Consider the following 25,981-nt stretch of genomic DNA (forward strand, 5'->3'; position numbering starts at 1 on the left):
AAAATGTAATCCTTCATGCCTTTTTTTCCTATCAGCTTTAAAAAATATATTTATAAAATATATAGAAATAAGATACAGCACTGAAACACTTAATTTTTTTAAATGTTCAGTGCAAGTTTGTTTCAGAGTAAGAGAATAAGTATGCACTATTTTCTCTAACTCTCTAAATACAATTATGAAAACTGGACAGAGTGCATGTGGCAGCTATTTAAGGAATGTGAAATAATAGTTGGTAAAGTGGATGGCAAACGAGAATTTAATGTATACCCTCAAATAATTGGTTTAGCTTTTTTTTTTTTTTTTCCTTTAGTAGTCACAATCTCTATACTCCAGGAGGTATCTAGTTCTGGCTCAAAAAAAGAGGTAAATGGTATCCTAATAATCAAAGAACATAGGTCAAAGACCTCCAATTTCTTTTCTTTTCCTTCATTCTCTTACACCCCAACCCCAAAGCAATCCCCTAGCAATGGTGGCACCAGCAGTGGCAGAAATAGGAGCCTGCAGGAAGCTGAAATTCTAACAAGCATCACCTCCCTTTATAATAAGAAAAACTGTGGTCTCAAGAACATGGGACAAAGCTTCATTACTTTTTTCTCTATATATCCTTCTAATTTATAGTCCCAGAGGCAGCCACAATCATGATAAATGTGTGGTAGACTAGAGAAATAAAATTCCAGGTTTCTGGGTAAAGCACAGAAAAGAGGCTCAAAGAACCAAAAGTACTGAGGAGATAAGAAGAGGTCATGAAAGTGATCCTATAGTTCTTTATGAATTTTGAGCCTTACCTCTAAGCTCTACATGGATGGATCTGATCTTGATATCATCGTACTGGCTTTGAAAACTGAACAATGGAATAGATCATCATCAAGGTCACATATTAGACAATGAGTGGTCCACCTATGGAACAAATACACCCAACTTTGTAAAAACTTTAAAAGTGGAATTGACCTTGAAATATAATCCACAGACGACTTGTGGCCTAACTAGATCCAGTGCCTGCTAAATAAATATTAAATTAAATTATCATTTCCTGTAGCATTTAAACAAGACCCACAGTCTCATAACCAATTATTCAAAATGTTCAAGAGACGATCTAAAATTACTTGGCAAACAAAGAAGCAATGGATAATGTGAAAAAGACACAGATGTGGGAATTATCTGAAAAAGACTTTAAAGTAACTATGATCAGTATGCTTCAATATTTCAGAATGAATGCTCTTGAAACAAACAAAATCTCTGCAAAAAAGGAGATATTAACAAGAAGCACATAGAAATTTAAAAGCTGAAAAAAATTACTAACTTTTCCATGGTCAAGCTCAGTATTAAAATATAGATGATAAAGGAAAGCATCAGTGATCCTGAAGATAGGTCAATACAAATGATTCATTCAGAACTAAGAAGAGATTGAAAGGATGAGCCTGTGAAACACTTACAAAAAGCCTAATATTCATGTCATTGTAGTGTAAAAGAGAAAAGAAAAACTGCAGTGCAAAAAGAAAATTTTTAAGAAATAAGTGAAATCGTCACAATCTAGTCAAAGACACAAACAGCAATTTCAGTTGGGTAAGCCTAACCTGGAACACCTCAAATTACTCCATGCCCAAACAGAAACAACTGCTAATAATTATAGACAATGAAAAGGTCTTGAGGACAAATGAAAGAAAAATGACATGTTACCTAAAGGGAAACAATGATTCAAATGGTTTTGAGTTTCTCATAAGAAACTATGGAGCCAAACATAAATGGAATATTTTTGAAGACAAGATCAAGAATTGCATACCCAACAAAAATGTTTCAAAAGATGAAAGTCAAATAAAGATATTCTGAGATGAAAGAAATCTAAACTCAGTACACTCAATCTAACAGAATGCCTAAGGTAGTTTTCCAAACAGAAGTAAAATGGTAAGAGAAAGAAATTGGAAAAATCAGGAATGAAAGAGGAACACAGAAGCAATTAGTACTTGATAAATATCATAGAATATTATTGCGTTAAGTTTTATGTATTGGATGGTTAAAAGCAACTAGCATAATTTTTAAATGTAATTTGTAATATATAAATGGTACCTGTAAGAGAAAGATGGTAAAAGTACTTAGTGGCAATTTTTTTTATGTTTCACATGCAATGACAAAATATTTATCAAACAGGATAAGACATTTTACTAATTTTTAACTGCCAGAAAAACCACCAAAATATATGAGGAGAAATAACATATACACATTAAAATATAAAATGTATCCCAACAACTAAAAGGAGGTAGAGAGAGGGGAAATAAGGAATTAAAAACAGATTAACATAAAATTTGAAGACAAATCTAAACCTGTTAACAGTTATATTAAATGTAAATTTAAAATATCATTTAAATATAGATTGTTATATAGATAACTGATTTTTAAATGCCCACAATATATACTGCATGCAAAAAATTCAGTTAACTACAATGATATATGTAGGTTCAAAGTTAAAAAAAAAATTCAAAGCAAGTCAAAAGAAAGCTCTGGTGACCATATGAAAGGTAGATATAATAGACTTCAGAGCACAGAAAATTACCAGGGATAAAAATGGACAGTATATAAAGATAAAAGAGTCAAATTTCAAAACAGACAAAACTATTTTAAATGTGCATGCAAATAACAGTTACAAAATGTTTGCAGCAAAAACCAAGAGCACTAAGGAGGAATGATGATAAATCCTCAAAAATAATTGCTACATTATTGAATACTTCATTCCAATAATCAATAAACCATGATTGTTGAATATTTAAATACTTCTCTCAGTAATCAATAGAAATAAGGAAAAAAAAGTAAATATAAAGAAATGAACAATACTATAAATAAATGGGATGTAATTCTGAATAAAGGCTGGATACACATTCAAGTGAGTATAGAAAATCCACCAAGATAGATAATCCTTTTGGTCAAAAAACAATCTTAGTAAATATATAGTAATTTAAATCACACAAAACATGTTCTTTGACCATAATGGGATTAGACTGGAAATGAAAGTACAAAGATAGAAGGGAAATATCCAAAAAATAGATAATTAAACACACCTGTAAATAATCCATGGCTCAAAGTAGCTGCTTCAAGGAATGTGATAACATTTTTAACTTAACAAAACTAAAAATGCAATTTATCAAATTTGTAGGATTTAGCTAAAGCAATACTAAGAGAGCAACGTATATTAAATACTTATATTTTAAAAATTTCAAATAATCTAAGATTCCTTTTTTAAAAGAACAGCAAAATATACATAAAATATTAGAACATAAAAAGCAGAAATACATAAGAATCAGTGAACCCATTAAAAGCTGGTTGTAAGAAAAGAGCAATAAAATTGATAAATCTGTAATGATACTGACAAAGAGAAGACACAAATTACTAGCATCAGAAGTGAAGGGTAGAAAAAAAAAAGTGAAGGGTAGGATATCACTACAGATCCTACAGATATCAAATGATTATTAGGAAATACTACCAACTCTATGCAATAAATTTAACAACTCAAGCCCAATTTATCAATAGCCACAAATTTTAAAACTCACACAATATGAAATACATAATACAAGTAGTCCTATAATTTTTAAAGAAACAAAATGCATAGTGAAAATTTAAAAAAAAAAAATCTCCAGGCTCAGAAGATCTTACTGGTCAATTCTAAGAATTTGAAGAATCCAATTTACACAATCTTTTATAAAACAGAAAAAGGAACCCATATGATACCTTCAGTAATATGACTCTATAACTAGACAATAACAGTACAAAAAAAAAAAATCCCACAATATTATCTCACAATGTAAAATACTTTTCATCTACCTTTTCAAACATAACCCTGCAAAAAATATCAGCAGATCTTACAGAAGTAAGGAACCATAACCAGTTGGGGTTTATCCTGGAAATGTGAAGCTGGTTCAATACTAGAAAATCAATCCATGTAATCTACCATATTAACAGTCCAAAGGAGATAAGCCACATAATTATGTCAATTGATTAATAAATATCCATTCATGATTAAGTCTCTTAGCAAATTAGGAATACAGAGGAACTTCCTAAATCTTATCTACAAAAACAGAGCCATATTCATATTTAACAGTGAGAGACTAAATGTCTTCCTCTTAACATCAGGATCAAGGCACGGAGGTTCATACAAATTTATTCAACATTGTCTATAAGTTCTTTTTTTTTCCCTAAAGATTTTATTTATTTTTTCATAACAGACAGAGAGAGAAAGAGAGAGAGAGAGAGAGAGAGAGGGAGAGACGCAGAGACACAGGAGGAGGGAGAAGCAGGCTCCATGCCGGGAGCCCGAGGTGGGACTTGATCCTGGGACTCCAGGATTTCCGCCTGGGCCAAAGGCAGGTGCTAAACTGCTGAGCCACCCAGGGATCCCCTCAAAATTGTCTGTAAGTCCTTATAGTGCAATTGTGTAAGAAAAGGAAAGACAGGTAAATGGAAAAGGAAGAAATAAAGCTGTCCCTATTGAACTGAGTGGGAAAAATTCGAGAGGGAGACATACCATGAAAGAGGACTCCTAACTCTGTGAAACAAAGGGTTGCAGAAAGGGAGGGGGTGGAGGGATGGGCTAACTGGGTGACAGGCACTAAGAAGGGCACTTGATGGGACGAGCACTGGGTGTTATACTATCTGTTGGCAAATTTAATTTTTTTTAAAGCTGTTCCTATTTACAGATGCCATGATTTTCAACATAGAAATCTCAAGAATTTTATAAAACTAATCCAGAATAAGCTTAGAATAGTTGCACTGTGCAAATAAAAATTGTGTACTATATACTGGCAATGAATACTTAGTAAACTAAAACTACAAAAACAATATCATTTACAATAACTCTAAAAATTAAATTGTAGTTTTACTCATTTAGATTTTGTATACATTTGATTAGATTCATACCTTAAGTATTTCATTTTGGGAATAATATGAATTGTACTGTTTAATTTCAAATTCCATTTGTTCATTTCTGACATGTAGGAAAACAGTTTACTTTTGTGTATTCACTTTGTATTATGCAACATCACTTTTATTAATTCCAGGGGATTTTTGTCACTTTTACAGATTTTCTATATAGATGATTATGTAGCCTGCGAACAAGGATAGTTTAATTTTTCCTTTCCTATATGAATACTTTCTATTTCCTTTTTTGTCTTTTTGCAGTACCTAGAATTTCCAAAATGATGTTAAAAAGGGAGAAGGGATGTCCTTTAATTCTTGATCACAGTGAGAATGTTTATAGTTCCTACTAAGTATCATGTAATCTGTAGGATTTTTTTGTAGATATGCTTTGTCAAGTTGGGGAAGCTCTTCTGTAGTCCTAGTTTATGGAGATTTTTATCATGAATTGGTGGATTTTTTAATATATATTTATATATGGTCATGACCACTGAATTCTCCAGCCTGTTGTGATAAAGTACATTATTATTATTTTTAAATGTTTAACCAGTCTTCTCTGGAATAAACCTCACTTGGTCATGGTGTACAATTCATTTTATATGTTACTTTGGTACAGATTTTTTCATCTATCTTCATTAGAGCTATTAGTCTAGTTTTCTTTACTTAAAATGTCTTTGTGATTTCTTCCTTGTAATTTTATTAGTAATGCATAAATGGTTAATAAACAGACATTATCAATTTGGCCTATTTTAGCTACCCTGTAGAGAAAGTATTTTCTGTTTTCATATGTTCATAAGGAGGTTAAAATGTTATCTTGGGACCCAAGTTCACACTTAAAAAAAAAAAACACACTTATTAACTTTTAAAGCACCCACCTGAGTTTGCTAGGCTTAAAGCTATAGAAGGCTGAGAAGAAACATGAAATAGAAGTTCTGTGGAACTGCCTATCAGTAGTTTATTGATAGACAGTTCTCTCATACCAGTGTATCAAAAAATGTATTTCGATGTGCACAGAAAGGAAAATGCTCTTATTTCCTAAGCCTCTTACCCTTTAGTGGCCACTTTAATAAATTTATAGTCTATGTGAAATATTATAATATGTGAGTTAGATTTTGGAATTAGGGTACATATTGGCCTCATAGAATGAGTTAGGAAATATTCCATCTGCTTCTATCTTCTGAAAGAGATTTTAGCAAATTGAAATAGTACTTCCCTTAAATGTTTAGTAAAATTCAACTATAAAGCCTGTGGGTCTGGTACTTTTTATTTTGGAAAACTTTTTATTAAACTTCTTTCATCAATATAGGATTATGCTGATAGTCTATTTTTTCTTGAGTTTTGGGAAATGACATCTTTCAAGAAATGATCAGTTTCATCTAGATTATCAAACTTGTGAGCATACAGTTGTTTATAGTATTCCAGTATTATCTATTTCATGTCTATTGGATCTATGGTTATATCTCTTATTTCTCATATTATTGATTTCTATTCTCTTGCTTTTTCTTATTTATCCCATCTAAAGATAAATTTTATCTTTTCTAATAATGAGTTTTGGTTTTGTTTCTCTCCATTGATTTCTTATTTTCAAATTCATGAATTTCTACTCTCATCTGTATTATTTTTCTTCTTCTTCTTTGGAGCTTATTTGCTCTTCCTTTTCTAGTTTTCTGTGGTGGAAACCTTGATCAATGATTACAGATCTATTCTCTTTTGTAATATATGCTTTCAATAAATTTCACATTAAGCACCGCTTTCACTGCATCCCATATGTTTGGGTACGTTGTATTTTTCATTAGTTAAAAATACTTTTAAATTTCTGAGATTTCTTGTTTAACCCATGTGATATTTAGAAATGTGTCTAATGGTGAATCGATATTTTATGTAAGGTACAAAAGCAATTCAACAGAGAAATGGTGATCTTTTTAACAAATGATGTTGGAAAAAATGGACATCCGTGTGCCAAAAATACAAATAAAATTTGACTTAAATTTCATACCTTGTAAAGATTAACTCCGAATGTGTTAGATCTACATGTAAAACATTAAACTTTCAGAAAAAAAAATCTTTATGGCCTTAGTCAGAGAATTCTTAGAAATTATACCAAAAACACAAATCCATGATGGCAGAGAGAAGGATAATAAATTAGGCCTCATCAAAATGTAAAACTATTCATCTATAATAGTTTCTATATACAGAATACAAGTCCAGCTACAGACTAGAAGGTAATATTTAAATTTTACATTTTGGACACAGGACTTTTATCTATATGTAAATAAAACTCATTTAAATATGCAAAATATGTGAACATGTATTTTATCAGTGAGGGTATACTTATTGCAAATAAGCACACAAATTATGTTCAACATAATTATTGGAAAAATAAGAACAACACTACCCACTTAACGGAACATGAAAAACTAAACTCTTGACAATACCAAGGGCTAGCAAGGATGCAGAGCAAATGTAGAACTCCAATACATTGTTAGTACAAATGCAAAATGGTCCATCTACTCTGGAGAACAATTTGACAGTCTCTTACAAAGCTAAATGTACACTTACTATATGATTATGGTAAGTGATTAATGTCTATCCTAGATATTTAACCTAGAATGGCAGTATATGTTTACACTAATACCTGTATGTAAATATTTGTAAGCAACTATTTCTTAATTCCCCAAGCTAGAAACCACCCAAATGTCCTTCAATGGGTGAATGAATAAACGGACCATGGTACATCCACACTGTAGAATATTAGTCAACAACTTAAAAATAACGCACTATGGATACATGCAAAGATTTGGCTAAATCTCAAAGGCAATACACTGAGTGAAAGTACATAGTCTCAAATGGTTGTGTACTTCATAATTTATAGGACATTCTCAAAAGATGAAATTGTAGTGATATAGAACAGCTCACTGTCAGATGTTAAGGGAGGGGTGTGGCTCCAAATGGAATAACATGAGGGTGTTTCTTGGCTGATTGAACTGATTTATCTCTTGATTGGGGTGTAATGACATAATTCTACATGTGTGTTAAAATTCATAGATCTGTACCCCCAAAAGTCCATTTCACTGTTTTCTTTTTTTTTTTTTAAATCCAGTTATCTAATCCCCATAGGAAGTATACATCTTGCACAAATTGTTGGGTGCACTTGCTGCATAGTCTTTTTCTTTCAGCTAATTGTGAAAGGGTATCTTCCCAAGTACCTCACATAAGAATTTTACATTACTAGTATTTCACAATGTACATTTTTTCATTAAAATCCTACTCCTGTCCTCATGGAACATTCTTAACTTCCAAAAAAAAAGAAGGAAAATGTATTATCTACCAATAGAGTATATCTATTGGCCCATCAATCTATTGATCGATCTTGTTTTCAGTCTTAAGTGAATTATGTATGGGAAATCTTGTGATTCTAATAATAGGTGAAAGGAAGAAAATAAGCAATAATGTGATGGTGAGGATCAAAACTATGTTACAAATCTGCATCAGACCAGCACATTTTAACTAAAACAAACAATTAGCATAGGTTCATTTCAAAACAGGTAAGAGTCTACTTTCAAAAACTGGCTGCCAAAATTATAGTAAATTAGCATTTGGAAGAAGGTGCAACTATTTTACACAGAAATTTCACATGCATTTTCAGCATTCTGGATTTTAAAGCAAAATACAGTGCTAAATTATAGGACTCATGAACACCACCCTTTGTTTACATTTTGAAGCTTTGTGCACCCATTAGAATAATGATGCAGAGAAAACAGGTTAAAATACACAAAAATGGGAAAAGGAATATAATATCCTGCTTTTAGTTTTTTTTCCCCTCATTGAGGATTTTAACAATGAAGGACAAGATGTCATACTTCCAAAGGTTCATTTGCTTGAAATTCTTCTATAAATATGGTAAAATTTATTCTTAGCTTGAGTATAAAAACTTTAGTATCTCTTATGATCTAGGTAAAAAGAAAAAAAAATCAGATTCTCCTGGATCACTCGTTTGTTTTTTTCTCCAATTCATTAAAACGAATCTTATAGAACTGTAGGTACAGTAGCCAAATGTTAGGACTTCAAGTCCTTCTTCCTTCTCATTGCCCAAATTCACCCTTCTCACTGGCTCCTGAAACGTAATTGATAAGAACTTTCTTCTTCTAACCCAAATCTTTGACTGGATTTGCTAGGAGTATGTGCAATGTAAATAACATTGTATGCCATCCTCAGGAATTTATATCTTAGTGACAAAGAAAGGTCTGAGTTCGTGCCAATGAGAAAATGTATTTACAATTCATTATCTCATAGGACTTAACTTGCATCAGCCTAATCAATGACCTTTCTTTTGTAAAAAAGTCACATGCAAATCTAAATATCTATAAACACTTTTGCCAAGTGCAGAAAATGAGCAAAGAGAGTTAGCTCTATGTTTTACTAGTATATCAATTTCTAAAAGTCTGATATACCTATCTCTGACACAGCATGATAACTAGTGGGTATATTAGTTACTCTTATAAAGGGAAAACTAAGTAAAAGCTGACTGTTTGAATGGTATTGGTCACTTTTGAGTTATGAAGAGAAGGCTTATAAGGGTGGTGGTAACAGGCATTGCTGACTTCGCATTTTTGCCAAGAGTTCCCTTTCTCTCCATCTCTATTACCAAGGCTGCAGTTACCCCAGTTTTACTGTAATATTATGAGCCACCGTTCTATTTACATCCTATCTCTGTTCCAGCCCACTATCAGGAACTATTTAGCTTTCTCTGACTGATCTCATTACTCTAAAGTTGCTTAAGGAGACAAAACCCCAGACACCGAAATACATTGTGATCTTCTGACAGGGTTTTCTCATAAAGCACTTACACATTCAGTATCATATACAGCAGGGGACTAATATCCATCTTTCCTCACTCATAGCTGGCATCAAAGAACTAAGGGCAGGGAATGACTAAGTCAGTCCTTAAATCCACAGACAAAGGGCAGTGGGGTTATTGGGTATGAAGGGTCCAAAATAAAACCATTTGATTCAGAACTCTCTTTGTTTGATACAGGGTAGTATTATAGAAAGGATTCTACATAATTGGATTTCAATATTCATTTCCATAAAGGCACTGAGTAAGCTAATTTCTTTTTCAACCTCATCTGTATTCTTTAGTTCCATACTTCTGCATATATATGTAAATGCACATATAATGTTAATCTTCTCTTTACCATTATTGCTACTAAAAATGAAGCCAGTGATAAAGGCAACTGTGTTTGCATGTATTTTCTCTAATCCCTTTGCGTTAAAAGCAAAGCAGAAACATCAAATCCCTAGCACTTAAGTTTTGTGGGTCTTCAAACTATAACACTATCTCCTCCTTACTACCTTTCCCTACCCCACAAATGTGTTACCTAACATTGTGGGCCATATCACTGTGCCATTTCTGGACTTTGGAATGTGGAAATCTTGGCATTTATTGATCTTATGACAAAGACTATTAATGAAGTGTAATCTCAAGGTTTATCATTTAGAGTCCACCTGAAAGTACATCCTCCTTTCAGTACACGGTGTCCTAATCAATCAGGCAAGACTCCGTAAACCCCACTTCTAATGCTAACAGTAGGCTGTGATTTTCCAAAGTGCTACTATTTTTTTTTTCTTTTTGATCTTTAAAATTAGAGAGGAGAGAGGTTGGTAAACTCTTTATTTGCAAACGTCAGGTAAGAACAATGGCACAAGATTTCATTTACAATTTTATATTTTTAATTGGAAGGAATAAATCAATACTTTTGAGCATCTTTTATACCACATATTGTGTTTGCCTTAAAAGTATGGTCTCTTGATTAAATATATCCAGCTTAGAATGTTAACTAACCAATGTAATATAGGCTTATCTATATCAATGATTTCCTATGAGCATCAAATCATCTGAAGTCCTTAATAAAAGAATGGCTATAGGAAATAACAGTACTCCTTTATAGCAGACATTAGTAAGTCAAAATGCATATTGTAATAACTAAAAACTACTAAGAATGGCAGAACAATGTATGGCTTATTAGCCAACAAGAGGCACAACACTTGAAAATCCTTAAAAATTAAAGTGCCTAGAACTGGTAGCATAAATACAAATCAAATAGTCATTGATTGATTTAAATCCTTAAGTCAGTAATTTTATTAAGTGTAAAATAGTACTAGTCGAATATACAAACCTCAAACTAGATTTGAAAACTTGTTTCAAAAACCCTCTTTGTTTGGATTACTTTAGAAGCAGACATTGTGCCAAGGAATCAAGTGTAAGTAGCCTATTAACAAGGATAGGAGAAGATGTGATATAGGGAAGGCAAGGCAGTATATCAAGAGGACGCTGTCAAGTCAGCTGCCAGAGGGCATGATTGGTGCTTAAAACAGTGAGGAAATCCTAGAAAGTACTGCAAAGTGCACAACCCTGCCAAAGTTCAAGCAAACTGAGGTACTCATCCTTCCATACCTGTCAGTCATAAGTTAAGGGGTGCCTCTGGGGAATGTTAATTCCCAGGTATTTCTGGACACTTTTGCCTATGGGCAAAGTGGGTGCTGCAGCCTGAGGGCAGTCCTCAAAATTGATTTAAGTGTTGGATGTTGATAAGCTGGTATGCACAGGAATGGATATGTAAGTGGTCCAAGGGAATGGAGGGAACATAGACAATATCTGCTCCAAGAGACAGGTCTTAACTCTAAGGATACAAAATGACTGAAAGCAAAAAGGTTGAAAACCATCTGTCAATAATAGAAATAAAGCTGGTGTAGCTATATTGTCATATTAATATATCAATAGAACTTAAGGCAAAACTACCAGAGAAAAAAGACTACTTCATAATGATACAAGTTTCAGTCGACTGAAGGTATAATGATTCTAAGTTTGTAGGCCTCCAGTCTCATAGCTTCACAATATATTAAGTAAATTAGAACAGAAAAAAATACACAAACCGTAGACAGATTTTAACAAACATCTTTTAGTAACTGATAGAACTATTACAGAATATTTGAACAATCCAATTAATAAATTTAATGTAACTGACACATGTAACCTGACATCAAATAGGTACATAGTTTACAGTCATTTCAAATGGAATTTTTTTTTTTTTTTACATGGCTGGCCTTAAAGAAAGTTTCAGCAAATTTTAAAGGATTTAAATCTCAGTATATTCTCTGAACATCACAGAATTGACCTCAAAACTAATAACACAACCTTCAACGTTTGAAATATGATATTCTTTTAAAAATTGTTAGGTCAAAAAAGAAATCACAATGAAAATTAGAACATTTTGACTAACTGGTCAAAACATAATAGGACATAGGAAACCTATGAGTTACAGTTAAACTCCTTTATGAGTAGAGCTTATAGCTTTAAAAGAATACATTAAAAATGAATAAGTGCTAAAAATCAATGATCAAAGACATTATATAAATATAGAAAAGGAATAGCTAATGAAACCTAAAGGAAATAAAGGCTAGAAATAAAATACAGGGGGGAAGCAATCAAGATGACCAGCAAAGGCATTTCCAAAGGCTCACTTGAAGTTGGTGGTCATGAACATGAAGTAAAATTAGTTGGAGTTGATGTTTATTTTTCATTAAATTAAAATTCAAACGTAGGTAGTGAGTGGATGAGGAATTGCCTTTGCCTAGTATTTTTCCTTTTCCAAAAGCAAAGAACTGAAAAAGAGGGACAAGAAGGGAGATGGTATATAAAAGGAAGCTATAATTCAGAGATGACACAGGTAAGGAAGCATAAAAAGAAATGGGGAGAAGGTGAAAAAGAACATAATATTCATGGATTGAAGACAGCAGTATGTAAGTGGAGGGGCTTGAAACTGAGTCATGAATGGGAATGGAGAAGTTTTTACCAATATCATTCTTTGTGTCAAGACTTTGGGAAAGTAGTCACAAGGAAAGGGTTTGATGGAGGTGGAAGTCTTGGTTGGAAGAATAGTACACCTAGAATTGTGAAGAGTTCAGATTTCATAAGGAAATCATCCCTTCCATATTCACTGTAACTTCAGCCATGAATTTTACAAGTTAAAAATCCCAAACAACAGATATGCTTTACATTTACTCCCCTGAAAAATTACTTCAACTTCTTTAGATACCCTAAAAGGTTTCATACAACATATCCACGGCTTGTTTCAAATGTGTATTAGTGGTGCCCCCTTCAAATGGTCTTTTCTGATATTTTCTATTGATTACAGGGTTCCTTTTCCTCCTCTTTTCAGCCTCTCAATGTCTCCTTTTCCATATCCAGAAGTCCAAGACCATGTTTACCTTCATTTAATACTAAAAAAAAAAAAAAAAAAAAAAAAAAGATTATGACTTAAATATAATCTGTTATGTATTGCCACCACAGTACGCTAAATTGAAAAATGGTAAATTGGAAAAAAAAAACTTATTGTTTTTCTTTGTGTACTGCCAAAGGATATTCATGGATTTATTCACTCATCCATACACTATTTACTGAGCTCTTTTTATAATGCTGGGTCCTTTTCTAGATAATAAGGAATAACAGTGAATAAAATAGGCCATGCCCATATAATGATTTTAATTAGAACAGACATGATAAAAATAAAAGTCAGAGGAGTGGAAAGTAAATGCAGAATAAATGGATAGATGGAAGAGTCAGTGGTATTCTTTTAGATAAAGAGTCAGAAATGTCCTCACTGAAGGGGCAATTTCGTAATTGGGACCAAAATAAAATGAGGTAGCAAGTTACATAGATGAGGGAGAGCTCAGAGTCAGAGAAGCGTTTTCCCCAAAATGCAAAGGTAGGAGACAGGAATATGGCTTATTGTGTGAGGTATGGAAAGGAAGTTAGTATGGCTGGTACAATGAGCTCAGGGATGAATGGTGGGAATAAGAGAATAAATTGGAGTCTGGATAAATGAATCCTTTACATGGCCCCCAAGTTCAGGATTTGTATTTTATTCTGAGAGAGCTTGGAAGGTTTTGGACAATTTGGAGCTGAGGAGTTACTTGACTAGAATTGCCTTTTTAAAGAACTGTTCTGGCTTATTTGGCGAGATTAGTTTGTGGGGGATAAAAGTTAAAAGAGATCAACCAGCTAGAATGTTATCACAAGAGTTCAGCTGAGATAGTATCTCAATATCAATGGCGGTATGAAGAGTAATTAGATCCTAGTTATATTTCAAAGAAGAAACAGGCTCATTTTGCCACTGAACTGCATTGGAACTGTGAGAGAGAAAGAAATTTTAAGAAAAGGAAAGGAGTTATAGATGATTCTTACACTTTGATCTTGACCTACTGAGTAAACGGAACTTTTTATTCAAATGGAGACAATTCTGAGAAAAGCAGAATCATAAACAAGATTTCAGTCTTTTGGGGGATGAATTTCAGACTTCACTTATAAATCCAAGTATAGAGACTGAAGAAGTCTGAATTTCATGGGCAAGATCAGGGCTAAAGATGGTTTTAAAAACTGGACTTGATCAACACAATGAAAAGAGAAAGGGTAAAAATTTGAAAATTGGTCCATGGGTATCTGTGATACTGTGAAGTTATCATGATAAGGGCACAAGTGGAGAAAAAAATATTATTGTCCTGAAGGCTAAATGAAGTATTCTGGAAGGAGTGATCAACCATGCCCTTTGCTATAATGAGATCAAGTAAGAATTAAGAATAAATCAATAGGGATTTCCAGGGAAGATGGCAGAGTGGGAGGATCCCAGGCTCCCTTCATCCAATCATTACACCTAGTTAATCCCACATCAGAGTACATAATAAAGAAAACAACCCCAAGACTGACAGGATAGACTTTCCACAGCTAAATGTAGAGAAGAGATCACAATAAAGAGGGGATGGAGGGAGGAGACACAGTCAGGAACCAAAGCAACACACAGGATTGTCTATGGGAGGGAGGGATACTGCAGGCATGGAGAGAGAACAGAAGTAGACCCCACATCAGTCACCAGGGACCTGGCAGTGGCAAGACAAATTTCCTAAACATCTCCCTTTGAAACCAAGAGGGGCCTAAATTTGTGAGTTCTTAAAATCAGTGGGGCTTAACACTTAGAACTTTAAGAATCCATGGCCTCGATCTGGGAGAGGCAGGAGGGAGAGGAAACTGAGTCCTCACTCTTAAAGAGAAAACACACAAAAAAGCCCCACTAAGTACAGCTTAGAAAGAGTAGACCATTCCCCCGACCCCTCCCCATTACTTAGTTGATTAATCAGCTGCCTTTGGCTCAGGTCATGATCTTGGAGTCCTGGAATTGAGCCCCAGGTCAGACTATCTACTCAGCAGGGAGTCTTTCAAATAGTGAAAGGGAATCAGTGAGGGTGACAAAACATGAGAGACACCTAACTCTGGGAAATGAACAAGGGATAGTGGAAGGGGAGGTGGGTGGGGGGTTGGGGTGACTGGGTGGTGGGCACTGAGGGGGGCACTTGGCGGGATGAGCACTGGGTGTTATGCTAAATGTTGGCAAATTGAACTCCAATAAAATAATAATAATAATAATAAATAGTGAAAGGGATTAAAGGGAAAAGGAGAGAAAATGAGTGGGAAATATCAGAGAGGGTGTCAGAAAATGAGAGACTCCTAACTCTGGGAAACAAACAAGAGGTAGTGGAGGGGGAGGTGGGTGGGGAGATGAGGTGACTGGGTGATGGGCAGTGAGGGAGGCACTTGATGGGTTGAGCACTGGGTATTATGCTGTATGTTGGCAAATCAAATTCCAATAAAAAATATACAAAAAGTTAAAAAAAAAATAAAATGGTCCCAACAAGCCTGACAATGTACAAGACACCCCAACAGAGGCCAAAGCACTCTTAAGTGATTCCTGCCCCAGGGAGAAGGGAAGAGAACCCCATGTACCAGTCCCAGGGCAACCCAGCAGTGAGTCCTATCCATCAGATAGGACTGTAACCCCACCCACCAACTAAGCTTCCCCCAAGACAAAACAAGCAAAGTGCCCAGCAGTTTGGCATTACTGCATCTCTGGCAAATGCCTGGTCTGACTTAACTCAGGTTGAAGGCAGCCCCAGACTGGCCCACTAACACAGGGACCATACCCTGCCCACAACAGACAAAGAAAACATTGCAGATGCCTGGACTGAAAGCAAATGCAGTTGACTCATAAAAGTTGAGTGTACTCAGTATACATAGGAGATATCCTTAAAGTGCCAGCCTCTGAACAAGGGCACTATAGGAATTCTTCATAAGGCAATTACTTTCAAGAGCAGGAGACCTAGGTGACTTTCCTAACAGGTAAGAACAGACACAAAGAGACAAAATGAGAAGACAGAAGACTATGTCTCAAATTAAACAACAGGACAAAAATCACAACAAAAGAGCTAAACAAAATGGAGATAAAGAATAAAAAAATTAAAGAAGTGTCATAAGGATACTCACTGGACTTAAGAGTGGCAGGTCTCAGTAAGAATCTCAACAAAAAGAACGAAAAAGAACCAGAGATGAAGAAATTAAAAATATACTAGATAAATTGACTAGAGGAAACTGAATAGCAGATCAGTGAGCTGGAAGACAGAGAAAGCAAAGCAATCAAACTGAACAGGTGAGAGAGAAACAAGTATTGCATAATGAGAATAGACTTCTTAAACTCAGCAACACCATCAAGCATAGTAACATTCACATTAAAGAGATCTCAAAAGAAAAGTGAGAAAAGGAGGCACAAAATATATTTGGAGAAGTAATAGCTGAAAACATCCCAAATCTAGAAAGGAAACAAATCTATCCAGGATGCACAGAGAGCCCTCAAAAAAAAAAAAAAATCACCCCAAGACACAAATTAAAATTACAAAAAGTAATAATAAAGACAAAAAATTTTTTAAAGCAGCAAGAGAAAACAGTTACATACAAGGGAAACACCAAAAGGCTATCAGCAGCTGTTTCGGCAGAAACTTTCCAGTACAGAAGACAATGGCATAATATATTCAAAGTGTTGAAAGGTAAAACCCTGCAGCCAAGAATAATCTATTCAGCAAAGGTATCATTCAGAACAGAAAGAAAATTAAAAATTAAAGAGTTTCCCTAACACAACTTAAAGGAAATCATGATTATTAAACCAGCCCTACAGGACTCTGAGTCGAAAGGAAATACAAGATGGAGTAAGAAAAGTAGGAAGCACAAGAGCATTTCATCCTAAAACAGAATAGACATTCTTTTCAAGTACACATGAAAAATTCTCTAGAATAAATCATTTATTAGGCCACAAGACAAGTCTCAACAAATTAAAAAAGGTCAAAGTCCTACCACGCATCTTTTCCAACCACATGTTGTGAAACTAGAAATCAACTACAGGAGAAAATCTGGAAGAAGTATAAATATATTTAGGTTAAAATTACGTGCTACCCAACAATGAGTGGGTCAACTAAGAAATGACAGAAGAAATTGAAAAACACAGGAAACAAATGAAAATGAAAACACAATGGTCCAAAATCTTTGGGATGCAGCAAACGCTATTCTAAGATGGAAGTTTATAGCAATACAAACCTATCTCAAGAAGAAAAATCTCAACTTAAAATTACACCTAAAGGAGATAGAAAAAGAACAAACAACCCCAAACCAGCAGAAGAAATAATGAACATTAAGAGCAGAAATAAATGAAATAAAAACTAAAACAGGGGCACATGGGTGGTTCAGTTGGTTAAGTATCTGCCTCTTGATTTTGGCTCAACTCATGATCTCAGGGTTCTGGGATTGAGCCCCATGTCAGGCTCCATGCTCAGCAAAGAGTCTGCTTCAGGATTCTTTCTTCCTCTGCCCCCTCCCCCAACTCTCTCAAAAAATAAATCTTAAAAAAACTAAAACAGTTAAAATAAAAATCAAACAGATCAAGGGAACCAGGAGCTGGTTCTTTAAATAGATCAACAAAATTGATAAACCTTTAGCCAAACACATCAAAGGAAAAGTAGGGGAGCAGGGACTCAAAGTCAGAAATCAGAGGAAAAACAACTGATGCCACAGAAATAGGAAAGATTCTAAGAGATTATGGAAAATTTTATGTCAACAGATTGGACAACCTACAATTGGATAAATTCCTAGAAACATATACCAAAGTTACACCAAAAATGAATCAGGAAAAAATAGAAAATTTGAACAGACCAACGACCAGCAATGAAATTTTATCAGTAATCAACTCCCAACCAAAAAAAAGCTGAATACCAGAGAGCTTCGTAGGAAAATTCCATGAAGCATTTAAAGAAGAGTTTAATACCTATTCTCAAACTATTCCAAAAAAAAAAAAAAATACAGGAGAAAGGAAAGTTTCTAAATTCATTCCATGAAACCAGCATTACTCTGACAGCAAAACCAGATAATGACACTACAAAAGAACTACAAGCCAACATCTCTGAAGAACTTATCTATGGATCTTTAAAATCCTCAAGAAAGTAACAGTAAGCCAAATCCAACAATACATTTAAAAATCTCACTTACCACAATCAAGTGGGATACAAGGTGGCTCAATATTCACAAATCAGTGTGATGTATTACATTAGTGAGAGAAAGAATAAGAGGATTGGTATGAGTAGGAGAAAGGATATAGGACTATTTCAATACACACAGAAAATTGTGTGACAGAGTACAACAACAATTCATGATAAGAACTTTCAATGAGTTAGGTTGATAGGGAACATACCTCAACACAATAAAGCCATCTAAGAAAAACCCACAGCTAACGTTATCTTTAATGGGGGAAAACCTGAGAACTTTTCCTCTAAGGTCAGGATAAAGACAAGGATGTCCACTCTCACTACTTTTATTTGACATACTACTCGAAGTTCTAGCCACAGCAGTCAAACAAAAAAATAAGTACATAAAAGGAATCCACATCAGTAAGGAGAAATTAAGACTTCACCATTTGCAGATGACATGACACTCTACATACAGAAAACCCTAAGAGTACACTGATGTGAGCACTGAAAAATATAGAGTTGTGGAATCACTATTTTGTACACCTGAAACTAGTAACACTGTATGTTAACTCTACTGAAATTAAAGAATAAATTAAAAATAAATAATGAAAGAGTAACTCAATAGAATTGGCAATGTCAAGTTCATTGGTGATAATATCGGGAAAATATTTAGTAAGTGCTTGGAAACACTTGATTAGACTTAACTTCAATAGAAATAAAATAGAGATGGGTACAAATCTTTCAAGGACATTTTCTCCAAAGTGGAGGAAAAAAAAATGGGATGGCAGCTGTATAAAGACATGGAACCAAAATAATGTTTTTTTCAATTAGGGACATTGAGACATATTTGTATACTGAGGAGAATGATCACATATGGCAGGAAAAAAAATCCTTTCTTCAGGGAGAAGAGGAATAATTGTAAGAGGAATGTTCTTGAATGGGTCAGAGAAAAGGTCATTCACTTCACAAAATGGAGAGCTGGACCTTCACTATAGGAGCAGGGAAAGGAAGCCATTCTAACTGGAGCAAGGTAAGCCTTCTGGGCTCAGATGGAGGTAGAGAGATTTCATGCTAGACCTGTGTGGGCATCCCCTCATTAATGGTCTTTCACTAATGAAATAGGCAGCAAGGACATCAGCTCAGAATGGAGACAGACTGAAGAGTCTGGAGGGAAAGACGGTAAGAAATAGTGGTCTCAAAGAGGGTGAATGGACCTGGGAAACAGATTTTCAAAGAACCCTGAGGACCCACTTAAGGTTGTCATCATGGATTTAAAATGAATTCACCAAAATGGGTATTTGTTTTTCTCCAGCCATATTATAGGTAGTAAATATGTGAGAAGTTCAGTCATCAGCATTGAGGCCTTTTTGAGTTGGCAGGACTGAAGGGAGAAAAGGGAAGCAAAGCTGAGAGTGAGGACTGAGTGGTCTACTGAAAGACATGGTCAAGAAAAAACATGAGGAAATCAGTCACTGGAGGAGTTATTGTGTTAGTGCCAATGCATCGGTGGTCCCATTGGACCAACAGAATGAAGGGACGAGTTGCAGAAGTGGTGGTCTGACTGTATCATGTTTGGAAATTGAGATTATAAAAAGGTAGTTATTATTAATGACGATCTTTGGTCTGATCATAGAAATGGGCAGCTGATACGGGGTAGAAAACAAGATAATTGGAGGCAACAAAACCCAGGAGGGGGGTGGGAGGGATCATTATGTGGATACTGGAATGATTGATTTAAAAAGGGTGGTGCTGGAGGACGGTTAAGCAGGTACTGAAATCTTGAATGAAGGGCACAGGAGCACTTCCCCAAAGGATAGATGCCTGCAGCAAGGAAGGACAGTATAGGGGTTGACTGTATGCGTCTCAGGGGAACTGACACATGAGAGAAGGGGGAGGAAAAGTGACCGGATAGGAGCAGTGAAGAGCAAAGAGGATATCCACTCAGCCGCTAGGACCACTGGCACATGGGGTGAGAGAAAATAGAACCACTCTTTGAGAAAACTCCAAGACAAGCAGTGCCTTCAAAGGAGAGCTAAATTTTACGAACATCAATTGAACCTGAACACAAAAGATGGATGATATCGATGACAGAGCCTGGCTATCAACAATTTTCAGTGTCAAACTTGGATGCGTGGTCATGTCAGAGCAGGGACTGGACAAAGCAATATGGAGTTCTAAGTCCAGCTAATGCAGGATGAACTTGCATCTTATGTTGTTAAGCTCAGCATGGTAAAAAGGACTGAAGGGCATGACGGCCTTAGGCTGGCTTTTTCTTAGAGGGAGGAAGACAACCAATTTAGTTATATACTAACTCACTGGGTCGGTGGTTTTAGGCACTTTGACCAAGACTGGGTAGAGTTGTCTAGGACAGAGCGGTTGTCTTGCCAGGAGTAAACCTGCATAGGGAGGGATGATTTCAAAGAGTTTTCTCCTTTAATATCTCTTTGACATAACTATTTTCCTGTGACCAATATGACCTCAGCTCATTAAATTTTAAAATTAATATACATCCTAACAATAAGTGTTCTAAATGAAATGACCATAGAGAACATTGAATGCTTTCCAAATTCCAAATTGAAGAAAAACATAATACCTCAGTTTCTAATTCCAGTTTGGCCAAAGTAGTAATAGAGGAAACATGGTGAAGGAATCTATTTTTCCTTGGTTTTCTAAGATAGTGACAATTTCTAAGGAAACTCCTTTAATTTGGCCTCAAAATTAAAGTGAAAATCACTTGACATCTCTAAAGCATCTTAGACGTTTTTAACTCATGTTCTACCTTTGCCTTTTTTCTTTATTTTTACTACTTCTTCTTTGATGAGGACAATGATTGATATTTTTTGACTTTGAAACTTTATCTTAAAGCCTACTCTAGTGCTTTTCTGGCTGCTGTTTCAAAGGCTGGAGATTTAAATTAAGGATCCTAATCAATTAAAAACATCTGATACCAGGGGAAAAATTTTATTATATACACACATTATATATATATATATATTTAAAATTTTATTATATACACACATATATATAATATATATTATAATATATATATATATTTAAAAGTCATCAAGAACTAAAGAATTAAGAACCAGGAAATGGATTATTAAAAGACTTTGAACAACTACACCTTTAAGTTCATTTTGGAGGTCCACTCCCACTTAAAGCACTTCCAGTCATTTTGATCTTGATGTTCTCCAGAAATAGGATGCTTACCCACAGAGCAGCATAGCTATAAGCTTTCACTGAGGACGAACCACTAAGTACACAGATTTTCATTAGGTTATTTCCATGGTAAAAAGTAATCCTTCTCAAAGTTTAGGAAATTTTCTTTTCCCCTGTTATTCCTTTTGGTTTTGGAGGAAAATATATTGGTCTTTTCAATGGGTTTGGTCTCTTGCTATCCCTTAAAAAGAGTGGGTCCGATAGGTTTCCCCCTCACTACTTCCATGATTGTAGAAATAGTTTATGTGCTTTGCATAAAATTTAAAACATAGAAAAATTAAGTACACATATTAGAATTAACTTACTTCACATTTATTGATGTTCCTGGGATCAAGAACAGAATCCCACATTTTTGATTAACTGCATATATAAGGTCTTCTCCTGCTTTCTAGATCTTAACCTGGTATTTATTAATATGCTGCATAAATCATCTTATTTGTCTCAATTCATTACCAGCTATTACACTTCAGGCCCCTGGTTAATTTTTATATTATCTAGAGCCCCTCACTAGCCTTTTTATTCATTTGTTTACATTATTTTCTTTTTTCCAACTCTCAACCCTGTTTCTATCACAACAGTTTATCTTTCAGTTTATCTCTAAATTCCATGTACTCATTTGCATGTGTACAAAAAATACAGCATTGATTTATGTTTAGTTTACTTTTTGTATTTACTTACGGTATATCTATCTCATCCTGTTTCTTACTCTCTTGCACGTAACAGTATCTTTTGGGGACCTTTCCATTTTGGTATAAATAGATCTAGTAAATATTTTTCCTACATCAGTAAGAAAAAATCCATCTTAGGTATCTATCTCATTTTACTTCCCCCCTTCCCTGGAATGACTTCCAGGTTGGCTTCAACTTTGGTGATAAATGTAGGTTTCCTTATACACCTCTGTGAGGTTTTTCCTGAAGCACTAATACCCAAGAGTGGAATTGCAGGATTCCAGGGACTATACATAGTTTCACTAAGTACTGCCAAATAAATACTCTCCAAAGCAACTATACCAATTATATTCATATCAGCTCTGACAGCATGTTAATATTAGTAATTATTTATAACGGCATTGCAATCACATATTACTTTCATTATTTAAATGGAAAGACATTCATTTTGATAGCAAAGCTTTGGAAGTTTTTTATATGAATTTGGGCCTGAATATAAAAAGAATTCTTGGCTTTTATTTTCCTCATTCACCATCTGTAGACCAGACTTCCCTTTTTTGCTAGACTCCATCCTTAATAGTTAAGTTCCAACTCCTGTTAATTTCTGCCTTTTAAGTTTATGAAATGCACTTTCTTTGTGGTTAATTATTAAGGTAGAGTTACTATTTTGATTATGGTCATTAGCATAAATATATATATATATATATATGCTATGCTAAATTCCCCACTGGGTAAGATTGAGGGAAATACAGTCATGTGTATGAGTTTCTTGGTGGCTTTAATCATGACAGAAGCCTTTGCTTTACAGGAACTAAGTATCTATCTTTGCAATTTATGACTATGAGCCAATCCTACGAAGGATCCCAATTTTTCCTTCTTCAGAAATTAACATTAACATTGCTAAAAATCTAAGATTTCTAGTTTGTTAAGATACCATTTATCCCCAAATGCTTGTATTCTCTGGGCAATTGTTTTACCTTTTTAGAAGCATGTGTATCAAAATTGCCATTCTGAGAAAATGTACTTCCATTTGAGGTTAAAAATAGTCATTTTGCATGACAGTATCAAACACTATCCCTTTAATTTTAATTAATAATTTGGGGTTAAGATTCTATAATCCCTAATTTAAATACTAAAGTGAGAGCTGAAAAAAATGAGCCAAACTTAAAAGTGAATAAAAAGCCAATTTGGAGACTCAAATACTGTTCAACTAATTCCTTCGAGGGGTAGCTTTTTACTCCAAAATTACCACCACATATTAGGTAATAAAAGTCTTTAAGAATGATTACAAACTCAGTCATTTCAATTCATTTATGATACAGTTCTTGACATTAGCACAATTTGTTACAAGATTTGAGATAAAAGCATTACTAAGTTTTAATTAATATCAAAAATATTAGAAATTTTAGGCATCTAAAAACCCTCATGCTATCATTTTACCTGGGCTCAGAGTGAGGGGATGGTCAGGATGCTTTAGAAGAGAAGAAAGTAACAGGAGAATCTACAATGCCCTACAGAGAACAGGTAATAAAAAAATGTTAGTTCAATCAGTAGAAGGCCTCTATAGCTCATTTAAATATATGGGCGTCAGCGGGGAGGAATTGTTTATTATAATGGAACAAGGTTATGGCCAGCATTTACAGTGTTAATGTAAGGATGAGAGGGGAGTTTTGGGTCTTGTTTATTCTTTTAAGGCTGCACTCTCAGTATACAAAAATCCATCCCTCGGGAGAAGGATACAAGGTATTTGTGGCTTTCTGGAGTCTAGACAAAAAATTTTTCCAAGAGAAGAAAGTGGTTGTATCTTGCGATAATTTAAAACCTCTAATTTGTAACTCTTGGTGTCAGAGATGCAAAGGCAAGAAATTAGTATAACATCTTTCAAACACATGGCAAAAACAAATACAAATGCACACAGGGGGCCATTCCCACACTACAAGCCAACTAAGATGTATTCAGGGAGGAGCCTGGAGGAAAACAAATTGCAACAGAGCATTACAAAGAATAAACAGAAGCAGCTGACCAAAAAACCTAAAAAAAGGAAAATTAATACACTAACAAATTTGAGTTAGAGAGCAACTACTTTTAAAAGGTTATAAAATAAGTGGTTTTTAAGTGATTTGCCCTGAAAGAGGGGTTGAAATGAGGCAAATTTGAAAATTAAAGGTAACCTGTAAAAACACATGAGAGAGCAACTGAAGTTTAAAATGCATTGGAGGAAATCAGTAACAGATTAACGCAACAGATGAAGAGCTAGTTTGTAAACCAGAGCTAGATTTGAAAAAAGACAAACAGAATAGAGCAAAAAAGAGGAAGACATTTTAAAATGTTTAAGAGAAATATTAATAAATGGATGTTGAGATGGAAGAAACAGAATGAGAAAATAGTCTGAGATTTTCCAGAGAAAAAGAAAAACAGAAGGAGGCAAAAACAATATGTGAATGATTAATAATAATCCCAACAAAATGCCTACTACTCCAAGTGCTCAGAAAAAGCTAATTCCCTATCTCTCTTCCCCATATTTTCTTGCTTTAGTCATTGAAAACATTTAGTCATTGAAAACAAACTAAATTAAAATTAAAGATTTTTATACCTGTGTCCATTGACTGGTTTCATAGCTTATGCCCATGATTTTATATGTTATTTGGTCATTTTTATAAGGATGCTACCAAACCGCTTTATTACTTCCATTTATTCAAAGAGGAGATTAAAATTCAGAAGATAAATATTGCTATGAAATCACATGACTGGGATTCAAATGTAATACACTTAACCCCAAAGAATTTTTACTTCTCACTTGCAATTTTTTATTAATTAACATATTAAATGACAAGTTTACTTCATCAAGTAATGCTCATGGAGTAAGGATTTTTATATAATATAATGCAAAACTCTAGTGGAAGTAGAAATATGGAATAAAAAAGCATGGGCATGTATAGTACATGTTGAGTTTTAAAATCCTTTAAGGTTACTGTACAATTGTTAATTGGAAAAATTAATTTTCTGGCTATTTTATAAGAAACAATTCATCCTGAACCAATTTTTTTTCCTTTTCTTTATTTCAGAGTTCTAATGCTCTATAAACAGAGTTTCTAATGGATTTGCTGGCAGCCCCTTAAGCCACTCAGTGAATGCTATAATAGACAATTGGTATTTTGGCTTGCTTTAATCACTTATGAAAATTTCTGCTGTGTTTGCCCAGTGTTGCAATATCTGCTTCCCAACTCAAAACAAAAAGCTTATAGGCAAACTTCTATATGCTGAGCCCTCTAGCTCTGCTGTGTGTCCTTTCCATTCATTCATCTATGCCCTCACCACTACACAACCATGTGTAAAGCATTCTATTTATTCCTGAGGATTTAGAATGGATACAAAACAACAACAACAACAACAACAAAAAACAGGTTTTGACTTCATGGAGCTTACCATTGGAGGAGGGGAGGGGGGACACAAATAATGAAATGAGAAAACTGTAAATTTTGATTAAGTGCTAGGAAAAAATAAAGTGCTGAGTTTATTTAGGGTTGACCTATTTTTTGTTAAAATATTTAAGAGGTCTTCTTAAATACAAATCCTAAATACATGAAGCCCATATCTCCTAATTCTTTCCATATCAGCAGATATTACTGTGCTAGCCCTGATGATGTCTTAACTCATTATAAAAGATGGAAAAAGCTTCATCACATGGCTATCAAATACTTCTAAGCAGCATTAAATATCGCTATATCAGAATCAAGCAATTTGGCAGTAGTCAACACATCTAGGTTTAATTTTCTCTCTCTTCCCTTGCTCTGTTTATC

The 25,981-nt window shown here is 34.3% G+C and overlaps 1 long non-coding RNA gene across 1 annotated transcript in view; it reads right to left on the minus strand.

The window, feature by feature from the left end:
• Positions 1-10,664: 10,664 nt before the first annotated feature.
• The window catches only part of LOC140642299 (uncharacterized), a 33,160-nt gene continuing 17,843 nt past the window's right edge, over positions 10,665-25,981 (minus strand). Inside the window, exons 2-3 of the long non-coding RNA XR_012038780.1 lie at positions 23,622-23,692; positions 10,665-13,179 (exon numbers count right to left, since the gene is read on the minus strand). This is a non-coding gene — a long non-coding RNA (uncharacterized lncRNA). The remainder of the gene's footprint in view (positions 13,180-23,621; positions 23,693-25,981) is intronic.

The sequence above is a fragment of the Canis lupus genome, chromosome 11, assembly GCF_048164855.1.
Source record: "Canis lupus baileyi chromosome 11, mCanLup2.hap1, whole genome shotgun sequence".
In the NCBI taxonomy this organism is placed as follows: Eukaryota; Metazoa; Chordata; class Mammalia; order Carnivora; family Canidae; genus Canis; species Canis lupus.